Here is a 22143-nt window from a genome sequence, read left to right on the forward strand (position 1 = left end):
AAATATTTCTTGTGATTGATAAAATGGAACACATAAGAGTATTACCCTGCTTTTGTACCAGCCCACGTGATGCTCTTGGTTGTTACCCAAACAGGTCTTTGTGTGTTCTCTTTTGTTTTTCCCCTTCTTCCCTTAAACATAAACCTTAAATTCTCTAATTTCCAAAAATCTTGAGAATGTTTGCATTCTTCCTGTTAGGAAGCAACATTAAGAATAACCCAGAAATTGAACTGGAATATTAGGACTTTACAAAGTTACTGGAAATTAAGCTATTTTAGCCAAATGACTCATATTAATTTCATGGCATCAAAAGGACTTCAAAATTCTTTGCAAACTACTTCTTTTGCTTAATGTAACTATACTAGGATGGCAAAAATCATAGCAAAATTAACCAAAAAGCACAAGCACATATTCTCTGTATCAACTTGTGCAAGTTTAATTGTTGGGGTTTTTGCTTTGAAACATTATAATTAATGCTTAGATTTCAGAAAAACAGTCTCACAAAGCACACTGAGCTTCACAACACCAAAAGACATAATTGTGAGTCTGCCAATAAACTGACAACCTAACTGTGCTATGTATGAGATATTACACAACAAAAAAATAATTATGAGCTTAGTAGAGTTAAAGAACTAATTTGATATCATTAAACTTACACTGCTTGCTTGCTTTCTTATTAATTATAAAGACTGGCAAATATGCTATAAAAATAATGCAAATATTCAGACAGAAAATAATATATCCCAAGAGTTTTTTTTTCTCAGTTTAGTTTAGCAAGAGCTTTATATAGAATCCATTTATTTTCCTCCTTATTTATAAAATAAGGATTTCCAACTAGCCTTAGGCTGGCCTCTTAACTACTAAATTTGCAGCAAAATATATAGAAGCTGAGAAACTACGACCTATACACAGACATGATCCTCCTGTCATCTGCATTACATGTTATCTTTTAAACATTAGGATCTCATGTGCAGGATGCTGTCTTTCACTGTCCCTTTGGTTCTCAGTGTACCCAACTAAGGATGCAACTACCCAAAGCAAATTATAATGGAATAATTGCTGAATATTTTAAATAAAAAAACAGGGTTGTATTTTTATTTTCTGTGTAAGTATAAGTCTTATACATTCAGTCTGATAATATGAATTCAGAGCTGTTAGCATTCTAAAACAAATCTTTCTGTAGCTACTTTTTCTTCTGCTCAAATACAGACAACAGCATCCATCTTTTTGTATTCTTAAAAGCAACAGAAATTAACCACCTCATATGCTATCACCAATGATACATATATCGGAACAGAGGAGCAGAGTATACAGGCATTTCTGAGAGCCCACAGGGAATCCTACTGATCAAACTGTTCATGAGCAAAATAATTCTTGTGTCATAAGGGGGAAAAGAATCCCAATACAATAGAACTAAAACTTTTTTATTATTTATGTTTTACATTCACACAAAATGAAAAATAATAATCAAACTTTGCACTGTGCAAAGTCACATGAGCAAAAGAGGACTACTCCTCTAAATCTAATAGCAAGATATAGTCTAACTCCACTTCAGAAAGGCTTTTGATAATGTCTCTCCTAAGTTCTTCAGAAACAATCTAATGGGGCATGGGCTGGATGAGTAGACAGTGAAGCAGACTGAAAACTGGTGAAATAGCTGGATCCATAGGGCAGTGATCCATAGCATGAAACCTAGCTGAGGCCAACACCTAGTTCCGTACCCTAGGCATCAGTACTGGATCCAGCTTTGCTCAGTATCGTCATTATTCTGAATGACAGGGTGGAGCACAGCATCAAGAAGTTTGCCAATAACTCAAAACTGGTAGGTGTGGTTTATACACCCAGAGGTTCATGCCTCCATCTAAAGGAAACTCAAAAGGCTGGAGAAACAGGCTGAAAGGAACCTCCTGCAGTTACACAAGGAATAGAGCAATAAAGCAGTAGCTGTTGTAGGCCACCCTTTTTGCTGGAAAGCAGCTTTCCTTCAAAGGCCCAGGGGGTCCTAGAAAGCACAAAGCTGAATGTGAGCCAGCACTGTGCCCTTATGGCAAAGAGGGCTCATGGCCTTGGGCTACACTGGGAAGAGAGTTGCCATCAGACTGAGAAATGTGATCCTTCCCCTCTGCTCAGCATTGATGAAGCCATGTGTGGAGTATTGAATAGAAACACATAATTCTTGAAAAGAGTTCAGGAAAGGAACAATGATATGATCAAGGTTTTGGAGCATCTCTCACAAGAAGACAGACTGGTAAAGCTGGGACTGTTAAGCCTCAAGAAGACAAGAGAAGGTATGACAATTTGGGCTGTCATATCAGTCTATGCAAATATCTTCAGGCATGTTACAAAGAAGATGGCCTCACAGCAGTGCTGAGCGACAAGATCAGAGGCAAGGGGTACTAAAACACAAGTGGTTCCCTTTGAATATCAGGAAACATCTCCTTCTTGCTGTGAGGGTAACCACAGGCACAGGTGGCCTGGAGAGGTTGTGGAGGCACCATCCTTAGACATACTCAGGAGCCCTCTGGAGATTGTCCCGGGCAACGTGTTCCAGGTGACCCTGCTTGAGAGGAAGGTTGGAACTAGATGACCTTCAGAGGTCCCTTGTAGCCTCAAAAATTATATGGCTCTATATAAAAACATACTCAACAAATTATTTTTCTATTAATTTACATTTAATAGAGGGAAAATTAATCTTTCTTGTGTCAGTATATTGGTAAACTATTGTACAATTTTAAATGCCTATTTTACAAAACTTCATATGCTTGTCAAAGACCTTCTCTTTTTTTGACATCTTTTTCATACTAAACTTAAATGACTAAGAAAACATTACTTGTTTAAAAAAATTAAAATTTTAAAGCCATATGAAATTATTATAAATCATGCATATTTTCTTTAAACTCCATTTTAAAAAAACTGATTATTTTTCAGCTCCTGTATGTTCTTTAAACTACTTTAAGCATCAGTTGTATACTTCATTCATCTTCATCTGCAATTTTTTTTTTCCTAGAATTTCTCTGTGGCCATTTTAGTATTTCTAGAGTAGCACTTCTGGTATTTGTGTAACAGCTGAAAGTCAGTCTCAAATTTGAAAAGAGCAAATCAATTACTTTTATTACTTTGCTTACTAATGATAGTTACTTCCATTCTCAGGAAAAAGCAAATACAATCTGTCTGTTATATACAGAAAGTGTTGTTCTCTTACTCTTTTTCAACTATGAAATACAAAACCACCAAAAGTTTGAAATGTTTATAAAAAGTAGTTTACTTATAAATCTTATCCAAATATGTGCTTCTGTCAAAAGTTGTGTCCTATAGCAAATGAACAAGGGATGGTAGGAAGAAGAAAACTCGCAGTGTGGGTTTCATACCTTATGGTATGTTTGCTACATATAAACACTCTGCCTCAAATTCTGCCCTAAATTACTGCCTAGACCAACAGGAAATTGCTTTATTCCAGTTTTAGCTTTTCTGTATGAGCTGGTTTTTAGTATATTCAAGACAACAAGTAGTTCAATGAATATCGCAAATTAGCAAGGCAAATTATCTTTCATCCACTATTATAGCAGAATAATTACTCTAATGACAATAGTAGACTAAAATATATATACACAATAATGGATTTGTTTCAAGTCTTTGTTCTGCAAATAATAGGGACTAATTACCGTATGAAAAGAAATCCAAGTCACAATTAAACTTTCTTTAAAGATTGTAATTATAATCTACATTGTTTCATGACTCACTTTTTCTAACATAGTGGTGGAATATTGCTGCTAAGAAAATCTGAAATTACTTCTATATAGTATTTTCTTTTCTTTTTGCTGCAGTGCTCTTAGAAAGCCACATGAGAAAGCTTCATAGGTAAATGTGCTTTGAGGAGGTAGAACTTCACAGGCAAGCCCAGGTAACTGGGCTCTATGCAAAATGAGAAATTTACCATGATCACCTACCTAATTATCTACCTAATTCTAATTGTATAAAAACAATGGATTACTTTTTCACTCTCTCATTGGTGTTACTATATCAGAGTCTTACACTGTTTCTAACACTGTGCTCTATTACTATTATTAATGCATTGTAATACTACCACCAGCATACCCCAACATTGGTCAACCTAACATCCTTTATGAATGAATTCTTTTAGTCTCTGAAGTCACTATACTGGTCCTTTACAGCCCCAAAATAATTAGCATAAAACATACTTGTATTACTATTAGTGACTTGCACCCTCTGAAGCAGCTATTGTTGCCTCTTTCCTGATAAATTTGACAACTTCATATTGTGAACTACTTACACTGGTAGTCCAAAGACAAATTGAGCTTTGCCATATGCTTCCAAACTCAATCACAGAACTCTAGGCTAAGTTCTAGGATGTTATATTTCAAAGCATCTGGCAAGCCAGAATGTATAAACTGAAGATCTAGCAATGCTAGGGTTCAGGCCAGGAAAGTAGAAGCAGCATAGTAACTATAAAACTGAAACACTGACAAGTCTTCTTGGGGTTACAAGTTTTTACTGGTTTATTGCTCTGTGGTGTTTGCTCATATGCTCATTTTTACTATGCAATAGATAAGAAACTATGCAATATGGCTTTTTTTTTATCTTAGTAGAAGACTCAGTTCTCACATTAACCAAGGCTCTGCACTCAGTGTGAGTGATGATTTTTAAAACACACAATACCTGGGCTTGTCCGACAAAGATCCTTCTACCAAGGATTATACTTCTATGATAATTTCAATTTTAAAAAAGAGAAAACAGCCTCCCCCTCACACCACTTTTTCCTTCTTTCTCCTTTCTTTCCTTCTGCTTTACTGCTGGAAACACACTCTTAACAAGTGACATGATATAACTTGGGAAGGCTTCAGGGCTGCTGTCTGAAGTGCAATGAGAATCACTGCAATTCTCATCTTCCTGCAGTTCTCATTAGAATTTCCCATTTTTGCATTCTTACTTAGGACTCAGCAAACTTACAAAAAAACCTGCAAATCTGCTCTGTTCAAACACATTTCTCAGCAGAGTAAAAATGAGCGAGCGAGGCTAATCCTCATCACATTCTTCTCCCTAAAACTGGTGTAGAGTGTCTGTGCAAGCAGCTACTGTCAGAGGGAGCCAGACAGCAGACAGGACCAAACAGCAAACACAGACTGACTTCCAAAATCCTGCACAAAGCACAACAGTTTGTGGCTAAATACTTATGTATAGCCTTGTTTGATTATGAGCAAAAGAGACAATAGAAAGCTGGAATGTGAGGCATCAATGACAAACATATGGAAAACAGGGAATATACTGTAAATTCACACGGTGATTTGCTCCACTATAACAAGAGGTGAAGTCATAACACCTCATCAATTGTTAATTTTTAATCAATTGTTAATTCAGATATTCTGACCTGCCAATAAATTTTTCAGGATCTTTCAATCCAGAAAATCCTATTTGACGTAACCAATATAGATTAAAGAGGGTATGCATCAGCCATTGCTGTTTTGTGTTACTTTATCTTAAAAATGACTCGCAGTAAACATAAGCTTTTTATATACATATAAAGATACAGCTCCATGAATCCATAAGTCAGCTGGATTTCAAGCTCTGTTTTAATTATTCTACTTGATATATTTAGCCATACTCTAATCAAGCTATAGACTGTCAAGTGAAGAGTGTTAATTTGCTACAAAAAATGCCAAATATGCACAAAAAACATCAGATAAGAAGGAATATCATTGATAAAATGATATCATTTAACAAAGGGTATACATAACTACATGAACACACAAAACCTCTGAAATATTTCCAGAGGAAAGCGGGTAGAAAATCAGTGAAGTCAATTGTTTTTAAAGTAAAATTTTAACCATATTTTATGCCTTCTGCAATAGATTAAATGTTGTATTATAACACTATCCCAAGATGTCCTCTAAAGTGAGAAAACATGATAGCTTTTCAACAAAATAAATATAATAAACAAATAATCAATGATCGTAAAAATATCTACTCATCTTTAATCTGCTTAAATATTGTGAAATTTCTGGGAAATTATTTTTACCTGACAGCAGGCCACTGCCTGTTTGCTGTTCTTTTGAATAAAAGAGCCACTTTTTTGTCTTACACATTTCAGATGCATGTGACACAAATGCCAAGTTAAAGCACCATGGGCAACCGCAGTGGATTTTACATTATCCCACAAGAAAAAGGAAAAAAGACATCACAGTGCACACCTGAACCAATTCCTTCCTAAATATTCTTATCCTGACTATTCAACAACAACAAACTTCTAACAAATGCAACATAATATGTCCATATCCTAAAAATACTGAAAATCTTCTGCTTTGTAATTATTTAATGGCAAAATAAATCCAAGGCAAGAGGTATTTTCATTTACTTTCCGCAATACCAAAAAAGGCTAGTTTGAGCAATAAAATAAGATTAAGATATTCCCAAATCTCTGCCAGTAACCCTTACCAGTGCTGTATAGTCCCACCCCGCCCCAACTCATACCTGTACTAAGTTCTTGGTCTTAAACACAAAGAAACTTATATATACTCTTTTAGGATAGAAATTAATCCAAGTAAAAGTAGTAAATTATATCAACCAAGTTATCAAAGAGTCAAGTGTTTAAAGCAAAAGTTATCAAGCTGTTTAAGGTCTTGGTTAAGGTGTGCTAGTGATTATCCAGGTTACTACAGGCATCTTCTGTTCTCCTTTTTCTCATCTCAGTTTGGCCAGTGTTATTGCAAGTAATAAAGAATGTTGAGATGCGATGTTACTAACACTGAAAGTGAATGTAAAATCTTTCAAAAGATGAATTAGGGTGTTCCCATGGGATGAGCAATGATAGTAATTCAACAGAATTTGAGGCTGATGAAATACTGTCTAGCAGGTAGGTAAACAATATTCAGGATATATGAAAATGACAGCCAGCTCAGGTGAGAAAGAGTAGTCTTTGCAGGACTGTTATTAATTACTGAAAAGAAGAATTTCCTGCCCTTGATACTGTCAATTTTCACACTTATGTATCGGGGAGTAATTTCAGTTGTGTGTGATACCACTGAATTCATATTAACAGTTCTAAAAATATCTTTTCTATTTGGGAACTCTGCAGGTAGCACTGATTGGATACAGGCATACAAACTCTCCAGTCACAAGCATACACAAACACAACCTCACAGAGCTGGAGTATAAATTAACCTAGCTGTTTTCGACTCTGACAGAGGCTGCTAACAGGTGCTTGTAAAAAATGTGAAAATAGAACTTCAAAACAGAATGGCATTTCTCTCAATATTTCCCATCAGAATACGGAAAGATGAAGTTGTAGTTAAATACACATTATCATTGTGTTGAATAGCTCTCAACAGGCTTTCATCCTTGGATTTTACCTAAACATATTTGATCATACATATACTTTGAAACTCACATAAATACCTTTATTATACTGAAATAAATAATTTATTTGAAACCTGATGCCTGATCAGTACTGACTGACCTGGATCTTACATGAGAGATAGCAAGTGACTTTTTCTGATTTATTCATCATCTGACATCTGTGTATATTTTTATAGAAACCAAAGCTCTTTTCAAATAGAGTTAACCTTAGTCTATCTGATCAATCTTTGCTTTTTTCACTATTTCTTTTTTAATAACTCCTAACAATCTCATAATCTTTTAAGACTCCTGCTTAGCACCAAGTAGATATTTTCAGACAACTACCCACAATGATTGTTAGAACCCAGGAGTGTTATTTAAGATCCATTGTTAGCTATGCATAGCTAAAGTTGTTTTTTCCCCTCTTGTATTCTTGTATTGATTGCCAGTGAGCTTTCTTCAAATGTTTCTTTGCATGGAATCCCTATTGCTTGATAGCCTTGACTCTAGGAGCTCTTAAAGGGTATAATTCAAAAAGCTATTTTGAAATCCATATATAAAAAAAGAACTGGATCATGTTACTTACATTTGCGAACCCATAAAAAAAATCCATTAAAAATAAAAAGGAAAAAAACCCCAAAGGAAATTCCAAAGAAACAAGAGCATAAAACTCAATATATGCCCTTCTCCTCCACAAAAAAACCCCAAACCCACCACACCCTCTGACTAGTTTGAAAGATGTTCGTCTTCTATGAAAGCCCACTGCACTAAAAGGGTGCTTTTTATTCCAAAAGGTTTCTGGAGTTTGTTCAGTAAATAATTAAGGCATACTTGCTAGAAATGCTCTGGATTCTCCCAAAACAAATCTTCCTTCTCTCTCCAAAAACAATTCTATTTAAAAAACAGCATCTTGTTTGCCACCATCTGATCTTTAGACAATTACACTGATTTCACAGATAGATGGAAGTAATAGTTTTATGTATTTGAATAATTTTGGAAATACTGAATGAAAAACATCTGGACACATAGACTTACTAATTTTACTTTTTTTTTTTTGAGCAGTCATTGGTCTCTGTCTGAAGCAAGCATTAAATTCATCACTTGCAATCAAAAGTTCTCCTGCAAAACATAGCTTAAATTATTTTTTAGTGAACTGTAACAGAAGAAAAATTGGTTTGGTTTCCTGCTCTTCCTTTAACTTTTTTGAACATTTTTCTTATCTCTCAATCATTTGTCAGGTTATACATCAAATGTTACACACATAAACACTGAGTTGTTTTCAAAAGGAATGAAGGAGTGGGCTAGAAAAAGGCCATTATCTACCTGAGTAAAACTACAAAACCTGAAACAAGGTCTGATGAACTGAAGGTATGTTAATAACTTTCAGGTGTTGCACAATATACTTCATTCCAATATATGACAGAATTTACACAACTTTAGAAATACTAATACTGGCCCTTAATACTTGGAATTAGGCTTGATCAATGCAATTATTTTTTGGCTATTTAGAAAGGTATGCAGGGACCTAGACCTTAAGCCAGCCCTGTATTCTCTTCTACAGTCTTTGCTGGACTGAAAAATAACACCTGAGGAAAATTCTTCTTTTTGTCCAGAAAAGTATTTGAAAGAGTCTTTGACTACAAAAATAAAACTTTTCTTAGAAACTGCACATTATCAGACAACATTAGCTTCCATTATACAGCTTTTTAAGCAGAAAGACCTAGTCTTTGAAAATAGCTTGACCAGTAACAAAAAGTTTGGGTTTATTCTTTGTGCCGCAAAAGTATTTCTTTTTTTTCTTTTTTTTTTTTCTTTTTTTTCTTTTTTTTCCTTTTGGGAGGTGATGCGGGGAGGGGAGGATACTTGGCACAAAAATTAGCTGATTTTAATTAAGCTCTATACGATTCACTTGTCTTTCACTGAGACTATTAATTCTACTGTTTTCAATAAATATTTTAAATTATAGATACTGAAGGGTTACCAGTCCAAGACTGTTACTTCTTACTTTAGCAACTGGCATAATATGCCAAAGTTTGCCAAAAACAAAACCTACCAGTTTTTCAGATAGGATATTGATATTATGATTGTAGGAGTTAGTTCTACTTTTCATTGAAAACACACTGCTTATTAACAGAATTGAAATAGTTTTATATTACCTGAAAATTTACTTCTTATTTTTTTCTGGTATTCCACTGCAATGTAGAACTAATCACACTTTAAAAATCCCCACATAGTTAATGGGTTTACCAATATTGTGTTCTGCTCAGTACACATTCTGTTCTGAGGTATCAAACACTTCAGCAGGGGAGAGCTAGGGCAAGCTGCAAATGAAAAGGGTTATTTCACTTCAGTTTCCAAGCAACACAGGAAAGTAATGGCTATGCAACATGCTGGTCTTTGTTCCAAAGGTGCTAGAACTCATAATTATCATGTAGTTTAAATATAAGCATTTGCTTCTTCCACTTCATGTGTTCCAATCCTTTTCTGTCTTTTTTTTTCTCCTATATTCCATCCCTTCTAGCAATGTTAGAGGACATCCTTTTTTTGAAACACTGTCTGTCTGTATACTCCACATAGCGACTCCTTGGAGAAAGTCCCGTAGTAAGCACCTACTACTAAAATATTAAGATCAAATGATAGTCCAGAGAAGGGCCAAAAGGATAGATTAGGGGGGTGGATCACCTCGACTATGAGGAAAGGCTGAAAGAATTGGGTTTGTACAGACTGAAAAAGAGAAGGCCTAGAGGTGACCTAATTGCAGCCTTGCATTTCCTGCAGGGAGCTTACAAGGAAGGTGGAGAGAGACATTTTACATTGGCTTGTAGTGAGAGGGCAAGGGGCAATGGCTTCAAACTGAAAGAGTGTAGGTTTAGATCAGTATTAGGAAGAAATTCTTCGCTGTGAAGGTGGTGAGGCACTGGAGCAGGCTGCCCAGAGAAGCTGTGGCTGTCCCACTCCTGCTGGTGTTCAAGGCCAGGTTGGATGGACTCTGAGCAATGTGGTCCAATGGAAGGTGTCCCTGCCCATGGTGGCAGGGGGATTGGAATTAGATGATCTTTAGAGTCCCTTCCAATGCAAGACATTCCATGATTGTACGATAGCCACATAACTTCGCCAGTTCTGAACTTACTCCTCTTTTGATTCAGGTGGATTAGAAAACAGAGAGGAGGTAACTTCTGACATATCTGAAATGTATATTTCTGTAGTGACATACAATACATAACTACTTCCATGTAATATTGAATAAAATTTATTAAAAATAAGCAAGCCGAGTTTCTACTTCCTCTCTGTAAATATATCTATGATATAAATGTAGTATAAATTATAAATATATGGGATATAAGATAACAGCGAGTCCAGGAGACAATTTATTCCTCAAGCAGCTATAATTCTGGTCTCAGCTGTGGAAGAAGACATGCTCAGAGCCATGGACAAGGTACCAATCCTCTGGGCAGCAACACTTCACTGCAAAGTGATCTCTAACCTGAGTGGATTAAACAGCCAGGAGACTGCTTCTGACAACACACCATCCACACCCATTCCCTGCATGTTCAGACCTGGTCCTCCCCTGGAACCCGTGGCCTCCAACTACCAAAAGCAGTGCAGTTCAGAGAATAAAGTCGCCTCACAGCTCCAATGTTTATGCTTCATTCAGTGATGAGAAAAATCAGTTTGCAAGGAGATCAATTATTTTGCCATGTTTCTGTTACTTCAATACATTCATCCTCCCACATAAATAAAACAGAACTTCTACATTGGACATCTAAGCTGGTCAAAAAAAACAATAGTTTAGTTTTCCAAACTAAGTTGGTTTTGTAACTGTTTATCAATTTCTAAATGGATGGCTTATTATCATAAACAAACAAAAAATTTGAAGCTTTACAATGTACCCATGCAACTTTAATGTATACAAAAATAGTCTCAGGTTAAGACTTCAACAAACTCAACAAACAGTTTCATTTGATTAGTCTTAGAGACATAAATAGATGGTTTGTACTTTCTGTCTTTCCTTTTATGTCTTGAACTGATATGTTTTCCCTTGTCTTTCATTCCTGATTTGACTCTTTTTATTTTTAATAATGTTTGTTTTATGATTGCATGCCTGTCTTTCTGAATTGGCAGCAATAAATGCTCAAACATATTTTATTTAAGATATAAAGAAATGTAAACTACATTTAAAAGGAATATTTACATTTCTGTTGGTCTTAGGTTTTGAACAAAGCTTATTTACAAAACAACAGTCCTGGCAAAATTTATTTAACTTGATTTCTTTTAGCAAAGCTATCATAATATTTTACTCACCACTCCCTCCACATTTTTCACAGTAAGAAAATGGTCAGCATGACATTTATTTTCTATTTTTCTTTCCCACAGAGTGAAGCAGCAAGGAGAATTTCAACTAAATTCAGTTTCCAATAGCTAATTCAAATTTGCTATGTATAAATTATTTTTCTTTTAAAATGGATTTTTAATTCATTCTTTTTCTTTTTTTTTTTAACCTCTGGAACAATCTCTGCAGTTATTATTAGCGATTATTACAGTAGGACTGTAATATTTGCATTGCTCCAGCTTGAATTTTATAATTAATAAAGATTTTTAGCTACCACACAAATAGTCTCCATTTGCCCTGGAAAAAAAATATTTTGTGCTTCTAATATCAGTATAATTACTATTAGAATCGGAATCTTTTCTTTTACCTTCCTCCCCAATTTCTTTTTTTTCTCAGAGCTGCATAAAAATAATACTTTCTTTACACAATTTCAGCGAATGTTCTGCAAAATTCAAGGGTCTTACAGGCCTACAGGTGCAGAAGTAGCACAGATGAAGATCTCACGAAGGTTACAACCCTTACAATATACAAGAGCCATCAGAATGCAAAGAAATAGTTTATTCTGCCATAGGGTTTTAACCCTTATCGACAGAGTGAGTCACCACCTATATGACAGACATTTCATAATGCCAAAACAAAAAATGAACAAAACCATGAATAAAAACTGGATTAATTACTGCAGTTGTGAGTATGGAAATACAAACAAACAAGAAGTAGAAAGGAAAATTAAAATTAATCAAACCCCCAGAGGATACAGAAAGATATTTGGACTTTAAATTTCCACATTTAATTATTTAGTATTTAATTTGCACTTTTTCTGAAGTTTTTTTTTTTTTTTTTTAATTCAGATCTTTAGTTTAGCTGAGAAAATAGAATCCTGTCTCTTTAAAATGCAAAACTTAAAAAAAAAAAAAAGAGTTTTAGACTTAAACAAGTCACTATAGCATTTGTAGTAAAATCCCTAATAGGTAACCATTATAGAAATATGCCAAGATCAGCCAAGAGAACTTTGTTGGAAAAGATCCATCTTTTTTAATCCCAAATGGTGTAGATTATTTTGAAGTAAAAGAAATTATATTGAAAATGAAACATTTAAACATTCTTGCTCAATAACCATCTGAATGCCTGGAAAATACAATCCCACTAATTAAAAAAAAGAAAAAAGTGTAATTTCTCCAGTATTGCATGTTCACCCATCTTTAATATATTGATAGATGTCTAATGGCTCTATTACTATATGGCTCCAGCATCCCAACATTAGAAAATTCATTCAACTCCCCTAAATCTCTTCTCATATAAATATGGAAGTACAGATACAGTCAAGCATATAGAAAAGTAATGAAGAAGACAACATAAAATGACATAATTTTTGCCATTAAAAATTTAACTAAAAGACAAACCTACACGCACTAAGTGCCTACAGGAAAGGTTATAAAGATATGAAGAGAGGCTCTCAAGTGTTAAAAATGCTAAACGTGTTTGTCCAAGCAGCCATAATTTGCCCTTTGTGTACAACACACATAATGACAGACCTGCTCATTAACAGTGATCACAACCATCTTTCCCATCAGACCAGTAATACTTTGGGTGAGCAGAACAAATGTAATTTCCAAACAGAAAAAGAGGCTCATACTGAGGGGCTGCCCTTTTCTTCAATACCTTTTGAAGACACTGGAAACTGTAATGCAAAAAAGGGAACATACATACTGTATTTAAGAAAGAGCCATTATTTTGTAAACCCATGTTTGACATTTTCTCCACTGCAGAGGGTGTCTGTGCCTTATCAAAGCAGATGAACTTCTGCACTGCCTGCTTTTCCTGTGAATCAGACACAACTGAGCTTTGGACTGCATAAACAAGGGTAGTATGGCACATGAACTGCTAAGTCTGATAATGACCAAGATAAATTTGTTTGGATGCATTTGTTACGCTCAACGACATTAATGTTTCAGATTTTTTCCTACAGGTCAATGGGCACTCTGACAATTATATGTCAAGAACCCTTGAAGTTTTTATTGCTTTAATTTCTGCTAGAGTTAAAAAGTTCAAAACTGTTTTCTTAGATTACTACAACACCTGGAATGCTGACACCGTAAAATACTATAATTGAGTATTTCCTATTCAAAAGATGAAAATTGAACATTTTCTTAACCTTTAGGCAATGCCAGCATTTCATACTTCTCAGTATTTTTCCAATATTTTCCAAAACATTCCTGAGATAAATATTATAATGTTTTATGTTAAGTATTTAGAAATTAGAACTATATATTATAAACAACTTTGTTGACTCAAAAGCATAGCAACTGATGGCACAGCTAAAAAATCCCAGAATATTTTGACTCATTCTCACAACATTATTCATAATTAATGATTAGGTGTTACAATTTAATATTCTATTGAAATAAATTAGTTATTATCATTTATTTCACTCTATTGAAATAAATTAATGAATCTCTATTAATAAATTAATTAGGAAGCATTAAAATGCTCCCCCACTCAAAGATTTTACCCTGAAAAATTATCTATAATTTACCAGCATAAGCAATATTGTAACAGTCTTTTTATAGAAAAGCTGGACTTTTCCTCTTGGAAATTATTATCCAGAATTTTTTATAATATTTTTATTTTTTAAACAATTTAAATTAATTTTGAGCCATATAACATTTTAGTCTACACGTGATACTCATTATTTTTATTTGTCATTGCATGAAAATGTAATGATATGCAAACACCATGATTTTAAGGGCAAAAAACTCCTGAAAAGGTAAAATACCTTCAAATTAATACCAAAATCTATCATATGACATGCAATCATGTAACTATGTCAGGATGAATATGAAAGCAATTAAAATTTCTAGAGAACTACTGATAAACTAGTAGTTGTTCCAGCACACAGAACAGGGCCTTGCTACAGAGTCATAATTTCTCACTCATTAGACTGGATTGTAATAGGTAAATAATAATTGTGTTTAAGAAATTCACAAGAATTAAAATAGTCTGAAATTAGATGGCCATTGATACTACTGTAGATGGCCTGCACTGTAACCTGTTTGTCAACATACTGAGGTGTGATTAGTCCTCTGGAAGTCAAAATGAGTCAGCCAATTTTACTGGCCTTCAATCAAATGACTTTCATATACACCCAAGCATTACAATTCTCGTTTTTCTCCAGCCTTCCTAAGCCTCAAATCTTAACACTGCTGACAAGGCTCTGCTGCTCAGTGGTAGAGCTTTGTGTCATACTCTCACCCAGGCTACTTCATCTGTACTCAAATGGCCTAAAACCAGCCACCTTTATACTTCCAGTTGCTCATCTTGAATTCCTTATCTAAGACTTCTGTTCCTCCTGAAGCCCTTATTTTACCATCTGCAAAAGATAATATATTTAAGAAGACTACTTTGCAAAAGTCACACTTAAACAGTAAGCTTCTCTTTAAGTTATTATATGGATGGAATTAGGTACGCAAAAGTATTAGTTACCTTTGCAGAATCTATATAAAGAGCTAAGCCTACTCCAAGGCTTAAACATCCTTAAGAGGATTAAATTACATTTTGTGTAACAATTTTGTTTTACAAATGAAGACTGTATCCATTAGTAACTATATCATCTTTCTATTGAAGAGTTTCTTTCACATTATGTACACTAAATTCCGGAAACGCCATATTCTTTTCTGATATTCTTTTCTGAGGCTTTCTGAACTTTCCAACCAAGTTTTCTAAACTTCAGTTCTTTCATGAAATAATATATGATGCATTATTGGTTGTAAAGAAATGACTTTACAATATTAGGTGATTTCCATTTCAAAGTAATTATTTTTTGTTCTTTATAACTCCTTCTGTGACAACTAAAGCATAATGTTCTGTTACAGAAAGAGTGTGGATGGAAACAACTGCTATTGAACAGCTTAAGTGCATAGCACAAGATTATATGAAGAAAACATTACCAAGCAACTTTTACAGGCCAAGGTTTTTACCTGCCCATGCCATTTTAACAATGATGTTTCATCATGTGCATAAAAATAATTGATAACATTTTTATATGGCTTTTGAATATTAATAAATTTTTTTTGTTTATTTTTAATTGATCTTTGCCCTTTGGACACGCAACTAGCAGCTTGCAGCAAAGACACAACACACAAAACATTTTTGCTTTTGCAAGGCATGCCTAGAGCAGTTTTTTAATTAAAAGAAGCACATAGTCTGGAGAACTATATAGATGAGAATACATGGAGAATGAAAGACAGAGGTTTCCTTCCTTGGAATAAGCTGTGATTTTATTTTTATTCCCCCACCTCATGTGAAAAAAAGGCCGCGCAACAGAAACGGAGCTATTCCTACCCAGTATACCCATAAGATTTGCAATAGATGATCCACAGTCTGAAGGGGTTGTGAAAATCCTTTCTGATGCTGTCTCTTCAGAATCTAGTTTAATGTTCAAATTAGTAATTAATGAAGAAATAGTCACATCTCTTAACGATTCATTGGACATTAAGGTTAAGCTATTCTTGTTTCACAGTTTGAAACAGAATTGATTTTAAAAAATTTACTTTTATTGATCTATTTACAAAGATTCATAAGGCATATACATTAAATTCATCAGCACAGAGTCCAACCTCTACCTTGTAATATAATCTCTGAAAGTAGAAGAGACTGTCATCCTCTGGAAAGTATTATAATTTAAAAAACCCACAACTCTTATGTGAAGAGCAGGACAATGTCATGGCAGATCATTTGAACTAAGGAGAAAAAGAGAGTAACAACAATTTTTCAAAAAACAATCTTGACAAAAATTCTGTAGAGAAGATTTGTAGTTGTGAAGACACACTTTCAATTTTTTGTGTTACACATTTTTTAAATAAAAATACTGACATTGTGTATTCTTAGGAAGTACGTTCATTCAGAGTTGTTACTTTACAAGCCAAATTACAAGATTCTCACACAAGTCATAAAATATTTGAACAGTTGTCTGAACAAAATCAATTTAAAATATTATTACCAAAGAAATAACAAAAAATATTTATTTTCTCAGAGAAGGACTTCCATGTAATGAAACATTGGATATCATGCTTCTGAAATCATGGTTGATATGATGCTGACCTTCTTATTTGGAATAACGGGTATCAGAACACTATTATTATGAAGAGACAGCAGTGCATATGATAGTGTTCAAGGGAACACTTCCAGACTGGAGCAAAACCCCACAAAAGAGGTCAGAAAGATATTTTGATAATGCAAAAGAGAAAATTAGAGAATAATTGGCTGATATGACCACTGAGTATACAGTGAATTTACTAAAAGATGAGATGCTGAAACAAAATATTCCTTACTCTCAGCAATTTCTTGGAGATCAGGTGGATGAGAAATTCTGAAATATTTCAAATTAAATATTTCAGTTACAATAAGTTAGTATTTGCAATATTTTATGATAAAATTCCTCACAAGCTCTATCTGAAATCTGTATTTTTCCATTGAGATGACATTTACACATGGAAAGATTCAGTCCAATCTTAAACTCAACAACGTTCTGTGCTAGTTACTTTTCAAATTGCTTGCAGCAGTCACACGATGGGATGTAATTTTTCTCTTAGTCCACTTCCCTCCCCACTACACATATTGTTTCTCCTGGCAAGTTATTGTTGATGAAAGGCCAAAAGTCTGAAATTGTCACAGGTGCACACCAGGATCTCCTCCTGCCCAGGAATGCCTCAGGGGTGAGAAATTCCGTGCAGCAGCACATTCTCAGTAAGAGATTAATATGGCTTTTAAATGTAACTGCTTGTTAAACTTGGACATGTCAGCTGAGTGACACAAAGGATCGATTGTGTACATACAATCCTCCGGACATAAACCACTGTCCATAAACCAAGTCTGTGCTGCTAGGATTGGATCCGGCCCCAGCTAAACTCCTCTCTGAGAAGTTTAGAAAGCAAGGGGGCCCTGTCAGGAACTCATGGCTTAAGGAATGGACTTCCCTGACAGCTTTGTCTGACTCTGCCCTCTCTGCAATAAATAGTTGAGTGTACCTTGCCATCGAATCTTGTTAAAACAGTCACATCTACAGCTGAAATTTGTTACATCAATAAAGCGTTTGATAACTTGTTTCTTACAAGTGAAGGGCATGACGCCATCCTTAACACACTCACAGAAGAACCACATAGAAGCACCAGACAGCACCTATTATCTACAAAATGTGAGAAATATTTAAGTATACAATGATTCTTAATATAGCCGTCTTGTAGCTGGCATAGCTAACAGTTCTCACAGACTCTTGGAAATGAGTGAAACATGCTGCTGTTTAGAAGTTTCAAATATTTCTTCTATGGGAAATTTTTTTTTATGTGGGGAATAAATTTCATTGTACAATCATTTCATAGGCATTGCAATGTGACCTGACTGGATTTCTACATTTAAGTATGTAGTCTATTCTATTTCCCATGACAGCATGCATTTACACAAGTCATTATTATTTTTTTTGATTCTGTAATGCACCACATGCTACGATTGTAATTAACACCTTTGGAGAATTTAATCTCTATCATGCAAATGTGCATAATAATGATGAGGTCCAAGAGGCAATTTTTTAAAATTATTTATAGTTTATTGCTTATGACTGTGCTTATGAACCTGAAGCAGATTTTAAAGGTTCTTACAGTTTTGTATTATGACTGGAAATACAACAGGTAACCTGTCTGATCCTTCATTCAGTAAAGCACCCCATCCCCAAAAGAAAATAATATATACTATCTATAATTGTATGTGTCTTGTGTAACACAAAATTATGTTTATAGTAAGAGTCAAACAAAGCAATTATTTGCATACATCTGGAAGACTCTTAGAGCATTAAAATGCACATCAGAAATGCATATTTCTTTAATATGGAAAGACAATTTTTTCAAATGAAAATAAAATTACAAAATTTATTTTAAATAAAAGTTATTTGCTGCTCTATTCTATAGACAGATGTTCTTAAAACATTTTGTAGAGATTCAATATCTAGTACAATCTAACTTATTCTGGAGATTGTCAAGTTCAGCAGATGCAGATTTATGACAGGAGCCCGATAAAGTATAAACCACAAAAAACCCACATATATAGTCAAAATTCATAGTTCACATGTTCAATCACTTTATTCACAATTATTAGTTGGGTTTTTTAAATTATCACAAAGTTACTAAGAGACTATCCCAGAAATACATTAGTGTATCGAGGAACACTATGAAAATTCCTGGACATCTCAGCTGCAGTTGTCCATAAACATTTAATTATATGCCATTCGTTTTTATATTTTATGACACCTTAAAATATTCCAAGTTTATTTGAACAATAAAAGTGTGTTACTAGTAGCCTACAATAACTTTACTCCACTATCAGGAGTACACCTGTTAAGCAGTTGTCACAGTGAGATTATAAGTTCTATGTTATAATAAGAATACTTAATCAGTGTTGATAAATTTGGGGCACTGAAGAATACCAAAGAGATGTGATCACTAAGAAAAATACAATTTAAGAAGAAAACAGGTCATTATTAAAACATTATAACACTAACATGAGTGTTTCTTTATTAAAAATAAAAATAAATGAAACACAGTATATCCTTCTTGTCTTATATTTCATCCTGTGCATGTAAATTTTACTTTTTTCTGATTAATTCTGTATGTGCCCTTCTTTAAACAACTGAATGCAAAGGTTTAGTGAAAGGAAACAATTGAAAATAACAGATAGGAGATGCTGAGCATTTACTAAGAGGGTAATATACAACTACCGGAAGAAAAGTCTCCTGCCAATATGAAGCATTAGCCATGAACTGTGATGCCCTGTTTGATGACAAAGAAGATAGCAGAGCTTTTTGAAGGTTTAGAAGATGGAAAGTCAACAACAATGGATTTAATAAGTTTACTATACAGTACAATATAGTAGAATACAATGTATAGTATAATATAATATGCTACAAAGGATGGCAATGGAAATTTTACAAGATTATTCCCTAAAATTCTGCAGTGAGAGCAGATGACAATATTAACAAGCTTCTCTCGTGACCAAGATCAAACATTAGGAGTGAATGAATGAAAGGACAGGTCTGGCAGCATCCCTCCACAACAGAGGGTGCATATACAGCCTAAGGAACCTGAAGACAGGCAACAATTCTAAACCTGCATATTTCCTCCAGGTCAGGACAGAAATAAGCCTTCTGCAAATGTATCACTGTTTTTCCAAATAAAGTAGAAGTCTAATAGTACTCTGCCCACTGGCAGAGTAAAATTTGCTGGTTCCACTTAACAGTTGCTCCTTAAAGTACTGGTAGCTTGACAGAGATGATGAGACCCTTCTCCCAGACCTCTTTCTCACTTAAATGTTAATTTATCTATTGTTGAAACAAACTGTTGCAAATTTTAAGCTCAGTGTTCTCCTGGATGACTAGTGGAAAAGTTCATGCGCAGTACTAAATGAAACAGAATAAAGTACCAAAAAGGTCACGAGATACAGAAGAAATGTCACAAGAGGGGGAAAATGGAGTAATACCTACAAATCCCAAAGAAGATGAAGCTCTTCAAGAATGTATGAATGAAAAAGCTAGCTCATTGTTATTCTGTGCTAAAAAATTGTAGTGACTATTCCCATGACAAACACAACTAAAGACATGAATTATTACAAAAAGAGAAATAAACTTCTGAATATTTTGTAACACATTGGAAACTTTAATGTTTTGTGTATATATTATAAAATCTTTAAGGTCAAAGTTCAGAAGACTCAAAACTCCAGATGGAGAGAATGGCTCACTTTGCAATACAAATTTGAGAGTCTCAAAATTTTGTGTCAAACTGCAAAAAAAAAAAAAAAAGGCAAGATCCCATGGGATGGTTCAAGAACCAATAAATTTTTACCACCAATAAAATAGTAATTTACTGATGCAAAGTGAAACTGAAAACAGCAAGTTTGCAAAGTGCAGTCAGAGTAATGCAGTAAGGAGCAATGTAGAAGACTGCTTGAGTGTAACAGGCCTGTGTTACACAGTAAAAAAAACTTGTAGCAAAACCTACTGAAACTTTTTGCATAGTTTCAAAAAAATTCTAGAAAACAGATAATATCATATCACAAGAGTACAATATTTAAAACCTTTACAGTCATGTATAATTGCGTGTGATAAAACTAGAGTAAGATACAACAAAAACTCAGGAGTTCAATAGCACTTTAGCAAAATGGTTTTAGGTTTTGAGGCAAGTACTAAACAAAAGTAGAACTCCAAGAACTCTGTTTCACTATTGCTAATTTTTTTTAGAATTTCTCCCAAATTCTGTCAAACACAGGACATGGCATTAAAAACAACAGGTCAGAAAACAGCATGGTCCAGGAATAGTACTTCAGTAACTAAAACTGATGAAGAAATTCCAATTTTAGAAGGCAAGCAGGTTAGAGGCAAGAAAAAAAGACTCAATGGAAACTGTTTGGGTATTTTCCACATTTCATTTTGAAAGAAAAGGAGAGATGCAACAGTTATTTTTATATATTACAATTCCTGTACTACCAAATCTAGTCAGCCAAATCTATCATTCTTTCGCTCTGCTCTTCCTTGCTCAGTTATTTGCCCCTGTACAACAAAAACTTAGAATTTAATCTTTGATTGCGCACTGATCTTTCTGAAGTGGTTTTCAATTTCCTACCCAGTACTACAAGCTCTCTTTAACACAATTCTTATTTGAGAAAACACATCTTTGCCATTTCTTTCTTTATGGAAAGATTAACTTTTTCCTCATCTGTCTTTCTTCAGCTGTGGAGAAGCAGTATTATTTACCAGTGGTAAATAAATTTGTCAGTAGTTAATTCCATTGTGAAGAATTCTTAACTTACTACAAACCATTCTGTAAAATATCAGAGAGCATTGTGTTCTCAAAGCTTATTCTTTTTCTCTGCCGCACTAACCTATGCATCCATACAAGCATGCACCTTCTAATGTAACAGAATTTCAAGCGTGGATATGTGGATTGAATTACCTTATACAAGATGGTATATTTTATGTAAAGTGGTTCACATATTTTTGTAGAAAAGGAGTGTGATAGCTCAGTCTAAAGTCTGTAAAATATGAAGTAGAGTCCATTCTAATATGCTAGGTGTTACCTTGGCTAAAACTTTATGCAATAAGAGTGATTTGATTTAGAAAGTGTGAATGAAGTTTATGTGAGAAAAGCAAGGAAGTAGTAGAATGTGGAAACCCAGGACACCAGGAATATTTTTCTGTCTGTTCTGGGGTGTCCTGACCCCCAGGAGAGCAACTGACTATGACCCTCACTCATGGAGAAAGTTTCCTAAACTCCAGAATAGACTAGAATCCACAAATGTGTGACATAGATTACAGAGAGTAGTGTAGGTGTATCACTTGGGTGAGAAATTTAGGCTTTGGGACTTTTAGTATGCTGTGGACAGAAGCAAGGTGGAGGGCACGGGGTGTCATCCTGAGCTTCTTCTTC

General features: G+C 34.3%; 1 protein-coding gene across 2 annotated transcripts in view; it reads right to left on the minus strand.

Annotated features, from left to right (window-relative positions):
- Nucleotides 1-22143, minus strand: part of PDE4D (phosphodiesterase 4D) — a 353397-nt gene that overhangs the window by 282017 nt on the left and 49237 nt on the right. The gene's annotated exons all lie outside the window — the stretch shown is intronic.

This window comes from Zonotrichia albicollis, chromosome Z (assembly GCF_047830755.1).
Source record: "Zonotrichia albicollis isolate bZonAlb1 chromosome Z, bZonAlb1.hap1, whole genome shotgun sequence".
In the NCBI taxonomy this organism is placed as follows: domain Eukaryota; kingdom Metazoa; phylum Chordata; class Aves; order Passeriformes; family Passerellidae; genus Zonotrichia; species Zonotrichia albicollis.